The sequence below is a fragment of the Botryllus schlosseri genome, chromosome 2 (genome assembly GCF_051294905.1).
Source record: "Botryllus schlosseri isolate E-star chromosome 2, Bs_hap1, whole genome shotgun sequence".
Taxonomy (NCBI): Eukaryota; Metazoa; Chordata; class Ascidiacea; order Stolidobranchia; family Styelidae; genus Botryllus; species Botryllus schlosseri.
In genome coordinates, this window is record NC_137237.1 from 16,631,015 (window position 1) to 16,643,974 (window position 12,960).

The following is a 12,960-nucleotide window of genomic DNA, read 5'->3' on the forward strand; positions in this document are numbered from 1 at the left end:
ACAAATTGATCAATAACAATCAGAAAATGTATCGATATTTTTGTGCCCAAAATTTTCGAAGCCACCCTCTCTAACAACTATAATCGTAAATATGATCACTTGGGCTGAGAAAGGATAAATCATCTTTGATAGTAATATGTGCGACTATTAATATTATCGACGAAATTCATTCATGAAGTTGAACATTTTTAAGTGCACTTCGCGACTAGACAACGTATCCCAGCAACATTTCATAACATTACTACTCGCGATATCGGTTCGTATAGTAAGCCTGCGGGGTATTCTGCTTTTGTAATTATAAATTTTTACGCGCTGGGTGGTTCACAAGAAAGCAGTGATGGCACAGAACACCACACGTGGTATCCGCAATGCGAGGTCCCCCAGTAGCCAATTTAACATGGATAATTTCCGACCAGGTGTGCCATTACGACTGTCCGCTGGAATGCGACCGTACGCTATATATGTATTGGAAATGCGGCCGTGAATGGCAAAAAGGTTGAACAACCCCGGTGTAATTGAATGAGCAATTTTGTCGCTGTCTTTTTGACATTAGACGACGTGTTATGCAGCGTTTCTATTGGAGTTTCTGCTGGTAAAACTTGATTGTGACAGTTGGGTTTCTCTTGAACGAAATGAGACGTCGATGTCTTCTATATACTCTATTGTACTGCCAAATATCTCCAAATTCTACCTCTCATTTCCTGAAATTTTGTTTAAAAGTATTAAAAATGGACTTGAACGAGTAAAGCTACTCTCAAACAGTTTGGTACAACACTTTCAGCATTTTGGCGGACCGTGAGTCCAAAGCAGATCATAAACTCCACACAATGGCACAATTCCGCTAACTCTACGTTCTAAGTTGACACCATCAGTACCAAATTTGATGTTGCAAGTATTTAATTAATGCCCGAACCTTCCTGTTCTTGCATTTTGCAATTGAGATGCGAGATATGTAAGTTGAAGAGTATATAGGGAAGTTGACACCGACCGGCAGCAGTCCGCAGATCGACGGTTGCGAACCACTTATGAAAATCCTTCTGTACCTATTTCATCATTCTACGCCACATATCCACGTGATATACCAGGCTATGAAAATGTGATTGAGCCTGAATATGAATGTACCCAACAACGGGCGGCAAAAGCTACAGCATTGGAATGCTTACGAATCTAAGACCGTGTGTTGCCCAGGATACATCCCGAGTTATCCGTTTTCTCTACCCGCTCTCGGGCAAGCATAGCACAAGTACGTTGCTAGAAAGATTTCAGGTGAACAGCCGTATTTACAATGGCTTTGTAAAGGAATTTAATGCGGCTAAAGGTAACTCAACACCTCGTCTGTCTAGTCTGTAGAGCATAAAGGGTCACGATTAGCTGACTGGTTCCCAAAGCAAGTATTTTTTTCGCAAACGAATAATGTCACTTTTATTTTGCACCTCGAGCCATGCACTCCATTGCGTTATCAAACTGCCGCATACGTCAAAACCTCCAATTCCGTCACCCAACGTATCAATGCATCAAATCAGCCGAATCCACTCACGCTTTCGCGTTTGCACACAAAACGGGGCGACATTTAATAGGTGAGTAATCTATGTAAGTAACCATACCCTACATTACACTTCTCGGACGGATTAATGTCAACCATTTGAACCTAGTTTAAGACACGTTATCTCATGATCTCTATAAGTAAAACAAACCTATCCATATCACAAATTAAGGTAGACCTATTCCTGCATGACAAAATAATTGCACGGAGAATCCATAAACAGCCGCAGTTATGAAATGCTCTTCGTTGTAACGGCTAATCTAATGGCCACAGTCTCATAGACACAGCTTTCAACATATCAGGTTACCCGCAACGATTGAAACGATTGTCGGGTAATGTAGGAGCTCATTCCGTCGTAATTACGTCCTATTATGAAGAAATTGCAACATATAATAAAATCTATTTCTGGCTGCACACAGAAAACGATTTGAACACCTGACACACTGAGTTATGATGTACTAACGCGTCTGAGTTATTTTAAAAACACTACCGCAGGCTGCCTGATTTCGGTGATATTGGCGGATTACAATATTTCTTAGCCATCCATCTCATTTTGCACTTCTATAGAAGACTCGTGCAACGTGCGTTAAGACAAGTGCGGTACCGATAAAGAACGTAAATTTGCACGAAGAAGCGGTAAACAAGTCAAGATAACATGAAAACCCCGAGACATCGCCATATGGGAATCAGTGGTGAATGTAACTTCAATTTTTGAAAATGCGGAATTTGTATGTGTATTGTGTACACGACACAGTCCACCTTCCTTGCTGTGGACGGGGGAAAGTACGCGACACGACGAAATAAGCTGGAAGCTGCAATTGTTTGAATTGAGCATGAATCAAATTTGGCAATCAGTATTTCTTTACCTTTTTTCTAGCGTGCATCCCCTAATTATGAAATTTGAGAAACTGTTGACTAAAAACAAAGGTCACCACGTTAGCCTATTCCCAATCGTGGCGCCATAATGCAATATAGTCTAGTTGTTGTCTAAAAAGCTACCCGATGACCAAAAAATTGTCAGCATTTTCACTTGAGAGATATTCTAAACGGTGCACGTGAGGAAAATAAGGACGTAAGTAAAAATGAGGACAGATTTTTGTAAATATGAATGTAGTTTTGCAGTTGTAGGTTCAACATTGGCGTTTCATGGATCCCTTAAATCAGTCCGTAGGACCCAGATTAAGAGCCACTGAACCAACGGCTACCGACGACAATTTCACAATTTGTGCATGATCGCTGTTTGGCAAATATTCACCGCGCCTAATTATAAAATAACTTTTTCGAATGTCACATATTTCCCATACCCATACGACAACGAAGGCGATTGCACGAACGAATTTCAGCACGACTTTCCCCAACGTCGCTTTATCCTACCTGCTCCGCATGCGTGTCAACCCAATGAAACCGTTTAGAGCAGTGATTCCCAACCGCGGCCCTGAGGGCCGCATGCGGCCCCCAGCTAGTCTTCTTGCGGCCCCCTCAAAAATATTGAGAAATCGATTTATGAAAAAATATATATTTATAAAATACTCTTGCTTGGCTTGGAGTCTGGAGTTTTCAATTAGGATTGCAGGAAAGTAGTGAGTAGACTGCTAAAATTACGTCACTGCTGTTTCAATGCAATGAGCCCTAACTTTCCAGTTGAACGGGCAGTACCTATAGATATAGGTATTGACAGGACAGTAACTGCCACACCCCAAGCCCCCCAATTGGGGGAGCGAGCTCGAAGGGGGCCCAAAATTATTTAGTGAATTAGCATAAATTATAGAGAATTTTCTGCAACGTTTTCAAAGATTTTTCGCGCTACGCGCGATTTCGAGTTTCCAAGTACCTTAAATATTGGGTACTCTTCGACCAAGATAAATACGCAAGACTCATAGAAGTGGGCATATCGGCGTTGACCATTACCGTGCCACGACGCACGAAGACATATAAAGTTTTAGGTCAAGTAACATATTACTCCAAGAAGTGTGCCAGAACAATCGGCAGCGAGAAAACCTTGGCCGAAAAGGACTGCCCTTACGCTGACCGAAAACTTCGTTAAGTATATTCAAAATTCATATAGGTATAATTGACCATAGGCGCCTAAATGACTGACGCCGAATGTTTCTGTCTTGGAAATCTGAACGTCACGAGACAGATAGGCTACCATTCCGGAGGGAAGAATTATATGCCAGTGAAGTACTACCAATTTGAAATCGTGTGCATCTTTTAGTTTAGTATGTTTGGGCGATTCTATATTTCTTGATATAGCAGACTGGAGGTCACGAAATAACAAATAACATCATGTAACGAAGTCGTACCAACGGGTCCATCCGTCTGAATATATTTAATTATTATTTACGGGCCCTGCAGTTTCCAAGACACCTCACTCAGCTCTACCGGTAAATTTGATTACGTGAGCAGAGAGGACAATTAATCGATAGCAATATATATGCAATTCCCGATCTTATTGACCTATTTTATTTTGAATTATCGAAAATTTTCGCGCTCCACGCTGACTCACTAAACGGGGATCCTGATTTCGTGGCAGAAGCGAACAACGGCACGGGGTGGTCGGTTTATCACCCTGTGGGAGCTCAAGACCTAAGTGTTTTTGGGGCCGAACGAAGGGATGTTTCGTTCCTGCCAACGGGTATACGCCCGAAGATGTTTAATTATTATTGTGTGGCCCTACCTTTTCAAACACAACTCACTCGGCTCAACCGGTCAATCTGATTACGTGAGCAGAGAGAGGATAAAAATTGATTCCAATATATATGCAATTCCCGATTATATTGACCGATTCAATCATGAATTATAGAAATTTTTCGCGCTTCGCGCTATTAGTCGTGAGAAGCTGCCTAAAACGGACACCAGATTTAGATGATAAATAGCGGTAAACAGAGCCTGAGGGAGTTTGGTGACTTCTAAGTTCTGTTTATCACTCTATATGGAGGGCCCAAGAGAAACGTTTTTTTTTGGGGGGGAGGGGGCTGACGAAGTGCTGTTACGGCCCTGGGTATTGATAACTAATTTACGGACAGATGTGCAACAAGTGACTCACGATTGAATACGCCGAGATGCGTACTGCTTAGCCGCCAAAAAGCAGCATAATTGGTAGTCCTATAGCTCGCGACCCAAGCGTCCGAATAATTTGATATGTCGGTGTTTATCGAAAGCAAGTGTCGCACTGATTCCAAAAATACGAATTGAAATCTCGTCAGGGCAATAAAACTACTCCGAAATAGCCAGCAAAGGTTGATTGTTCTGGACAACGGGAGCGTGGCAACACAATGGCCAATGGCGTCAAGCGAATGATCGGATTCGGAACAATGCCAATTTTCATATTTTGGTGACTATTTTGGGTTCGTTTCATTGCCTTGGTATTCGTGCGGCCCCGGACGTACCATGAAATTCTAAATTTGGACCTGCCACCGAAAAAGGTTGGGAACCACTGGTTTAGAGCTAGAATTGTGTCATGATATAGCGCACGACATCATCGACCCTACAAGTTTCAGAGCGGTAGGGCATAATAAAACAGCCACCTGGAAATCATTCCACCACGATTGAGAAGAATGATATTCGAATGTCACAGTTAGGTATGGCGATTTGCATGGTTTTCCGACTGCTTTTTAGAGTAAATACAAAAAAAACATTTTGAAGGATCTACGCAAGTCTACTTCCCTTTAGTGCAGGCGGGATTCTTACCGACATTGTGCAATAATCGACATGAAAAATCAATGGAATGAGCCTAAGACATGAACACTCCGAAACTTCCTGGTACAGTCACACATCGAAACAGGTACTCCAGCGAGTACTTCTAAACTGCAATTAGAAAACTTTTAATTCAATGCTAACGTGTTATTTATCTATTCAAACACGCTCCGTACGCAGCATAATTACGCGTTACAGAAATTCTTTCAAGGTCAAGTATGATGCTAGCAGCTACATCCACACGACATGGCGACTGTGAGTCTGACTGCGCTTATACTAACGTTTCGACCGCGGCTTCGCGAAACCAACGTTTTTTACTGTTGGAATGTTTCTTTTTAATATGGGGTACTAACATGTTGGACTGATTAATGCCGCCCTTCGCCTCTTCCTTAATTAAAGTATTTCGGGGATTGTGCATCGTGGCCTAGTTTCAATATACTTGATGATACTTTGGAGCTTCTGGTGGGGGACAAGCGGTTTGAGTAACGTATACCTTTTTCATATTGAGTTGGTGACACCAATCGGGTTTATCAAATATCGCACTTCCAGTGTGATTCACGTTCAGTCGCCGCAGTAAATGTTGCCGGTTGTAACGGGCCTCAGACAGACAGTCTGCCTGGTCTGCTTATACGAAAACAATGTTTCCGAATTAATTTTTAGTGAGTGGGCGTCTGGGCGTACTTTTAAGACAGGTTTCTCGTGATGAACAGTGAACAACAAACATTACTACCAACGTGATACCACGTTTTCGAAGTGAGATAAGATTCAAATACCGTCATAATTTTGCGCGGCATGCAGGGTTGCAAATAGGCATGTGATAGCTTTTTTACCGTCTCGTGGTTCGTTATACTTATGCTATAAGTTTTCGTTAAGATATGCCATCGAAATAGCCCCGCGCGCGATTTCTTGGGATCCATCATGAACTCGAGCCATCAACAGGTTCTGCGCCATTACCGACCACGGGAAGGTTAAAGCGTTTCACCTTTCGGTGCATGAAATTTTATCCCCGCCGTTTGTATCTGATAAGGAATATTTTAGAGCGAATACGTCACGCGAACGCGCGCCGGGGTGTTACGGGCTGCTCCAATATGACGGGTGACGTAATGCAGAGGTTTGAAACGCCCGCACTTTATCGGAGGTGAGATTGTTTTTTCACGCACCGTTTGGAAGATTCGATCCCGGCACAAGACATTCTTTGTTACGATCGTGTCATTCCGCGGGTACGAATACGAAGCGATTGTATCAGTGACGTTTTTGCGGGATGCTGCCGAGAATTACGTATTAGCAAGCGCTTGAATACCTTCAGTATAGGCCACGAAAAATGTCACACTACTTAGATCTTATATAAACCATATGCAAGAAACATCCATGTCCATCATCCACAGCTTTGAAAATAATAACCACATACTGCCCAAGTAGTTTTAATTTTGTCAAATCTAACCATGTCTACTACTACTAGTACTACTACTACTACATATACCAATATTTCATATCATAATCATTATAAACATCATCGGATTGTTCAGGTGACAGAAATGTAAGTCCACTGTATAAAACAAGGACCAGAATGCAGCTATTCGAGTCTGCTACCGTGCATTCTGTTCCGAGTGATATACGACGCGTGCGGCACGTCGGAAATTATTTTGACGACATGTCAGGCTCAGTACATAACCACTCCAGTGATACAACAGAGATTACGGATACAAATCATCCCACATCAATTGCTCTAATGATAAAATTGATCGAATCGTTTCCAACACCCTATTGCCTCAGTCAGAAACACTGATTTATACGCATGAGAAGTCCCATCTATTTAATATGGAATCATATTACGGCAGATATACAACCACAATGAAGAATATCGGCCTGGTGTAAATGACCATCGACCATTGTAGTAGAAAAACATGATTACCAGAAACAACAGCAACAACTTTATACAATTATACATTAGCATCCAAGAATATTGATTGACTTTTGTTACATTATGTAGTTGGCACCTTCCCGAATGTTTGCCAAAAAAAAACTGTTTCCCAACCCAATCCAGCACCGAAGACGATGTCATTTGATGATAATACTCATTACTCAGTTTCGGGCCACTGCACACCAAAGTTCATTTGTTCGAGGTAGGATACTATAGAATTGGACGGAGTCTTAATCACGAAAATTTAGTCAAGCTGTATTATGTTACGGCAGAGTTCAATTCAGCAACAATCGTCACAGAAAACGGTGAGTGACTCACACAATCTTTCGCTAATCCTGACTGTACTCATATACTGGCGATGACGACGATTGGTGGGTTATTCGTGCCGCAGCGGAAGGAAGATTTGTCTGTGCTCGCCGCCGAATCTACTCACCCTTTTAAATTCAGTTAGCCTCAAGTCGCGATAAATTCCAAGGGGAAACAACGCTGGGATTTATTTACCTTGTTTACATTCGCGGCGAAAGAAGTCGCCACCTGCACTAAGAGATCGTTTCGTTGCTTGGTCTCATTGGTGTTTGGGTGCTACGGATATAATAACGCGTTGAGGTTGTATTCACAAAGCCAAGTGCGTGGTATATGCTGTTATTTCCAGTGTGTGTTGATTTGCGGTGTCGTGTCCTTGTGACTAGCATAATGGAAAAGAAACCATGAACGTGGTGGGCGTAAGTGGCACTGGGAGAAGCTGTAATTACACGTTCCGGAATTTTCTGAATGTCGGCTAAAATTAGTGATAGGTCGCCTCGGGGGTTTGGAAGTTGAGTACAGTATAGGTATACGTTTGCCTTTACAGTCGACAGCGTGAATCAAAAAGCGCTGGAATATTAAAACGTGGCCGCTGGTTTCAACCGCTTTGGCGTTCCACCCCGCAGTTCCAACGCGGAGAAATGCGAGCCGCGGACTGCTAACTATAGGCTTACATTCGAGGATTCAATCGCGATAAGGGAATCACCGATTAGTAATAAGTGTAAGCAATATCGAATGCGTAGGAATATAATGGTACCAAATTTAAATATCACCATTCACCATACACGTTGGAAACCCACATACACCAGTAGAAATCTATCGTACAGTCTAGATTTACGTGAAGCCACAAAAGTAGTGCGATTTACGGATCAGCCTGGTTTGGATAGTGATGTCCTTTTACTTGCCCAATAGAGTATACGCGAATACTGCGATGCGAACTAATATTTGAACTGTTTAGAGAGATATTTATAAATAATGCGGTATGTACTGCTTTGTACAATGTACATTCAACATAAAAGCAATTTACCGATAGTTGGGGATCATCATCAAAACTCGTCATTAACCAGAATATCACCAGCTAATATTGCAATATAGCTCCATTTGTTTTTCCTTCGGCGACGAGCAATGAACCCCTGCGCTGATTAATCTCTTCAAGAAATACTTCATTGAAATGTGTTTTGATCTGAATGAGCTCAAGTCTGGTTTTGCAAGAAATTCGGGTCAATTCGCATACCTTCTGACACACTCGCGGACCGCCATACACCGCTCAGTATTGCCAGGTCTGATCATTTTCTAACTGCATTCACGTCAATACTATAGGAAATAGGAACGCGTCTTCAGTGTATTGGTTATTGGAGATTTGCAGCGCATATATCGGCAGTGGCCATCGTAAATAACAGCTCCGCCCCGCTGGACTGATAAATAATCATTTTATCTGCCCTCGATCGATGATCGCTTGAAGTTTGGGGTGCAATAGCAAAGTCGATGACATACATGCAAGGATCAACCGTATGTATGGTTATCAGGGTATTGTTGATTCTCTCTGGGGGAGGAACTGTAAAGCCGTATCTAAATACCGCCGCCGCTGAGGAATGCAGATTGGAGACCACCGCTGAGATACTGAATGGTATTCTAAACGTTATCTCAACAATTCGATGTCCGATTAGAAATGTTGACTCTGATAAGCAGCTATATGTGGGCTACCGTGTTCGACATAGAAGCAGACGAGGATTGCAGGAATTCACGCGTCTAGGCAATTTGCGAGACGGAGCAAATTTTATATTAACAATATGATGTGCTTCTCAAACCGCTACTGGATTATCAGACGGAAATATTTGCAATATAAAGCCGGCCAATTGCTGCTGATGCTTGTGACAAGTGGAACGTGAGCATGAACAATGGATCTATAAACATTACAGTCAACATTAATGAGTATGCTGCAATCTGCAAGAGAATGTCTGTTAATACCTTTGATCGTGGTGAAATATTTTTCTTTATGTTCCGCATACTATTCTTAAGTATCACCATAGCATTCCTGAACACAATGTAACCCGACGTATATGTTTTTTTAGCCACTCACCATTGCTTCAATGGATTCTATATCGAAATATTGTTGTGTCCTTGATGCTTGCCACTGTAATGCTTCTGTTATTCCGAAGTCCGTTCACACATGCGTGGTATACTCTGCAGTCTGCATATATCCAATTGCTAATTAAGCTAAACCGAGCGAAGATTGCAGAATCTGCAACTATAAAGACTAATATGATCACTGCAACTTCAGAGTTCAGAGTCAAACAACCAGTCGTACAATTCCTGACTAGATTAGAAAGACGCTAAGGAAGCGCATGCCTTGTTTCTGATCCTATAAAAGATATCACAGTTCGTGTATTATATCGAGGAATATATATGCAATACGCTTGTTCCTCGATGGCAATTCTGCTAGCCACAATAGTTCTCCAACCGCTCAAAAGTTCTGTGGGTCCCTCACTATTGTTCAGTTCATGGGAAGACAGCACCGCAACAAAGGCCGCGCGCGTCCGAAGCGAGTTTAAAGAAATTCTCTCACGGATAATATAAGAATTCTGATACTAATACTACGGAGCAAATTTCCGGTTCTTTAGTACGCACCTTTGTAATTCGAAGCCCGCATACATTTATGAATCGGAGAAATCGGTCGCAAACTTTCACAAAGCAAAAATGTTAACGCACGAGTGCACTACATTGTTCTATTCCAATCCGCATACGACTCGCGTATTATTCGATCGCTCATATATATCTTACACGTGAAATCAAACTACATCTATAACGTAAGCCTATACTAATATAACACCTCGTGGCACTACAACTACAAACTGCGGAATCCACTCAACCGTACTTGCTTCTGACGCTAAAGGTATGTGCTCAGCGCGAGACGATAGCTTTCCGCATTAGACGTATTACGCCAACACCATAACCAAACATTAGCAATCAGACATTCTCTCCGCTGTGCGATACCATGTAACTGTTTGCTCAAGTGGGACAAAGAGGGATGTAGGTCAAAGGCATCACAGAAGGATATATCCCTTCGTTATCAATCCCCAATTATTAAAAACAAATGACTGTAGCTAAAAGAACGAAAAGATCAGACGGTTCATACAAACATTGGGAGATGCGTAGTGCATTAATTGAATATTATAGTTAAAACGATTGTCTGCAAGTACGGGGATAATGATCTCCTACAGTTTAGCAAATAATGGGTTATGTAAGGGTGGACTGAACTCGTTTACACCTGATATTGTTAATGGCGCTGTATCAAAATCATCGTTCGGTATAGGTATGACTATATATGTTGTTTCCTTGACATTTATTGGAGCGAGATATGTCTGTTTCATTTTTTAAATTCATTCCTCGTCAACCGCAATCACTAATATTATGGTGTGTGGGCAGGCGATAATTGCGCATGGGGATTTGTGGGACGTCGCACTGAAGTTGCCTACGGAAACGTTGTCGTCAACGTCACGTAGACGGATTCTACAGTTCCTGCGACATTCCCCCATTACTTGATACTCGTGTTCAATGTTCATGTTCAGTCCTGAAATACCCAAATGTACAGATTGATTACGATTACGCAATCTGTGACTATTTTGTTTAGGTATTCACTGGGCAGTACACCGCATTGGGATCAGGAATCAAGTTAGCACAGCAATGTAGTGATGCACTTAAAAATACAACGGCATCGCAATCTGTCAGATGGATCTTAATATTCGCGCCACTGGATTTTAAGCAAACGAACTATATACCATTACCAAACCTCATTTCCCCTCATTATATTTATAAATCACTGCGCAATTTGTTTCTTGATCTGGGACGACTGCAAAGTAATGATGCTGCAATTGACAATAATGCTGATGAAATACATTAGATCAAATTTGCAGTGTTCGAGACGGCAGGCTGCGGCAAGTATATTAGCAGCGGCGCCGACAAAGGGATATTTCCGAATTCACAGTTTTGAAGTACCTTTACAATTGGTGGTCCAACGAAGATTCTTTAAAGCAACCTGGTTTTGTTTCGCAAACATCTGCCTATTCAAGTGAGGTCGCTCACCATTCATTTCAACACTCAATGTTGTCTACTGGAGGACCATCACCATTCACAATAATGACGTCATACCTAACATTGTCAATGAACACAAATTGGACCGAGAAGCGCTCTTGAATCGTAGCGTTACAATTACCAGAGAATATCAGATTGCTTTAAATGTCCAAAAAGTATGAGATAAATCTCGCTTTCTTTTGTTGTAAATGCGGTGGGGGTGGTGGCGTTTCTAATTCATATTCAATTGACGAGTCTGTGCCAACTTTTAAAGGTTTGTTGCGGACCTGTGTATTATTTCCAATTGAATTAAAGACCCGTTGCAATGAAGTCAATCTTATACAGTACATGGTTATTGTCTTGCTCTTAACTATTAGTGATTGCAGTTGGTATGCGAAATCACAAGAATTTTAAATTCCAATTTACAAACAGTGATTTACAAACAGTGGTGGCTTTTGGGGTGGGCGAGGTGGGCGGTCGCCCGGGGCCCCCCTGGTCGAAGGGACCCCCCTATTTGGATTTTGCGCTTTTTTCAAGGAGAATGACGAATAAACATGGATATCCGTGTACCAAGCAAGAATATGATTCCGTACAGATGTGTCAATCATCATCAAATCACTGCATTTGTTAGAAAAGTCCCGTATCCCGATAATCATCACGTCTCTGCATGCGGTAGAACTACTTAGTTTTGATGTAGTCTATCCTTGCACACATGCAAAACAGACATGGCCGAATCCAGGACCTGGGCAAACCTTTTGCGGCGGTGAAAGATAGATAATAATAACCGATGCGGAAGGGGGGTCTGGGGGGCGGAGCCCCCCTGAAGTTACGGATAGATACTTATAGGCCCCCCTCCGGTAAGTCTCGCCCAGCCCCCCCCCCGTTCGTAGGGTCACCACTGTTTACAAATATTGTTCGGCTTAGCCCAGCATGTTTAGCTACGGGCGTCTCATTGAACACGCTGTGGCGCAGCTTCCGGGAATTAACTTTAACTTGAAAAGTCATTCACTTCGCCTACCACAATACACATCCAGTAACTGTGTACACTTCCAGATTCCAGCGCTGTATTCGGTCCAAACTAGCATTCTAAACGTGTGTTCCCGTCTTCTTAGTATATACACACTACACAGTCAGACTGGTCGTGGGGTTGAGAAGGTCACATTGATTGATAGTTATACTAGAGAAATTAAACATGGAACGGCAACGACCGATTTTGCAGCTTCGTTCCGCTTCGCTGAGGCTGGAGTGGAGAATTGTTTTGCGTAAGCGACTGTAGGATTTCTGGCAATCCAAAAGCTATCTTCCCGAGTGCAGAAATTACTGAATCTGGTCTTGATCGAAAGCTACTGTTGCACCGATTCCAAAAAATATAAATTAAAATATGATCAGGCACTGATCCACCTAGAATCCGTCCTCCAAGTCTGAA

At 42.2% G+C, this 12,960-nt stretch overlaps 1 protein-coding gene across 2 annotated transcripts in view; it reads right to left on the bottom strand.

The window, feature by feature from the left end:
- Window positions 1–12,960, bottom strand: part of LOC145433842 (protein TANC2-like) — a 127,950-nt gene that overhangs the window by 23,296 nt on the left and 91,694 nt on the right. Inside the window, exon 1 of one of the 2 annotated variants that reach the window (XM_080311098.1) lies at window positions 9,544–10,052. The exons of the other annotated variant lie outside the window; for it this stretch is intronic. The gene's annotated coding sequence lies outside the window, so the exon portion shown is untranslated. Of the gene's footprint in view, window positions 1–9,543; window positions 10,053–12,960 lie in introns of those variants that run through there. 2 annotated transcript variants of the gene reach the window in all.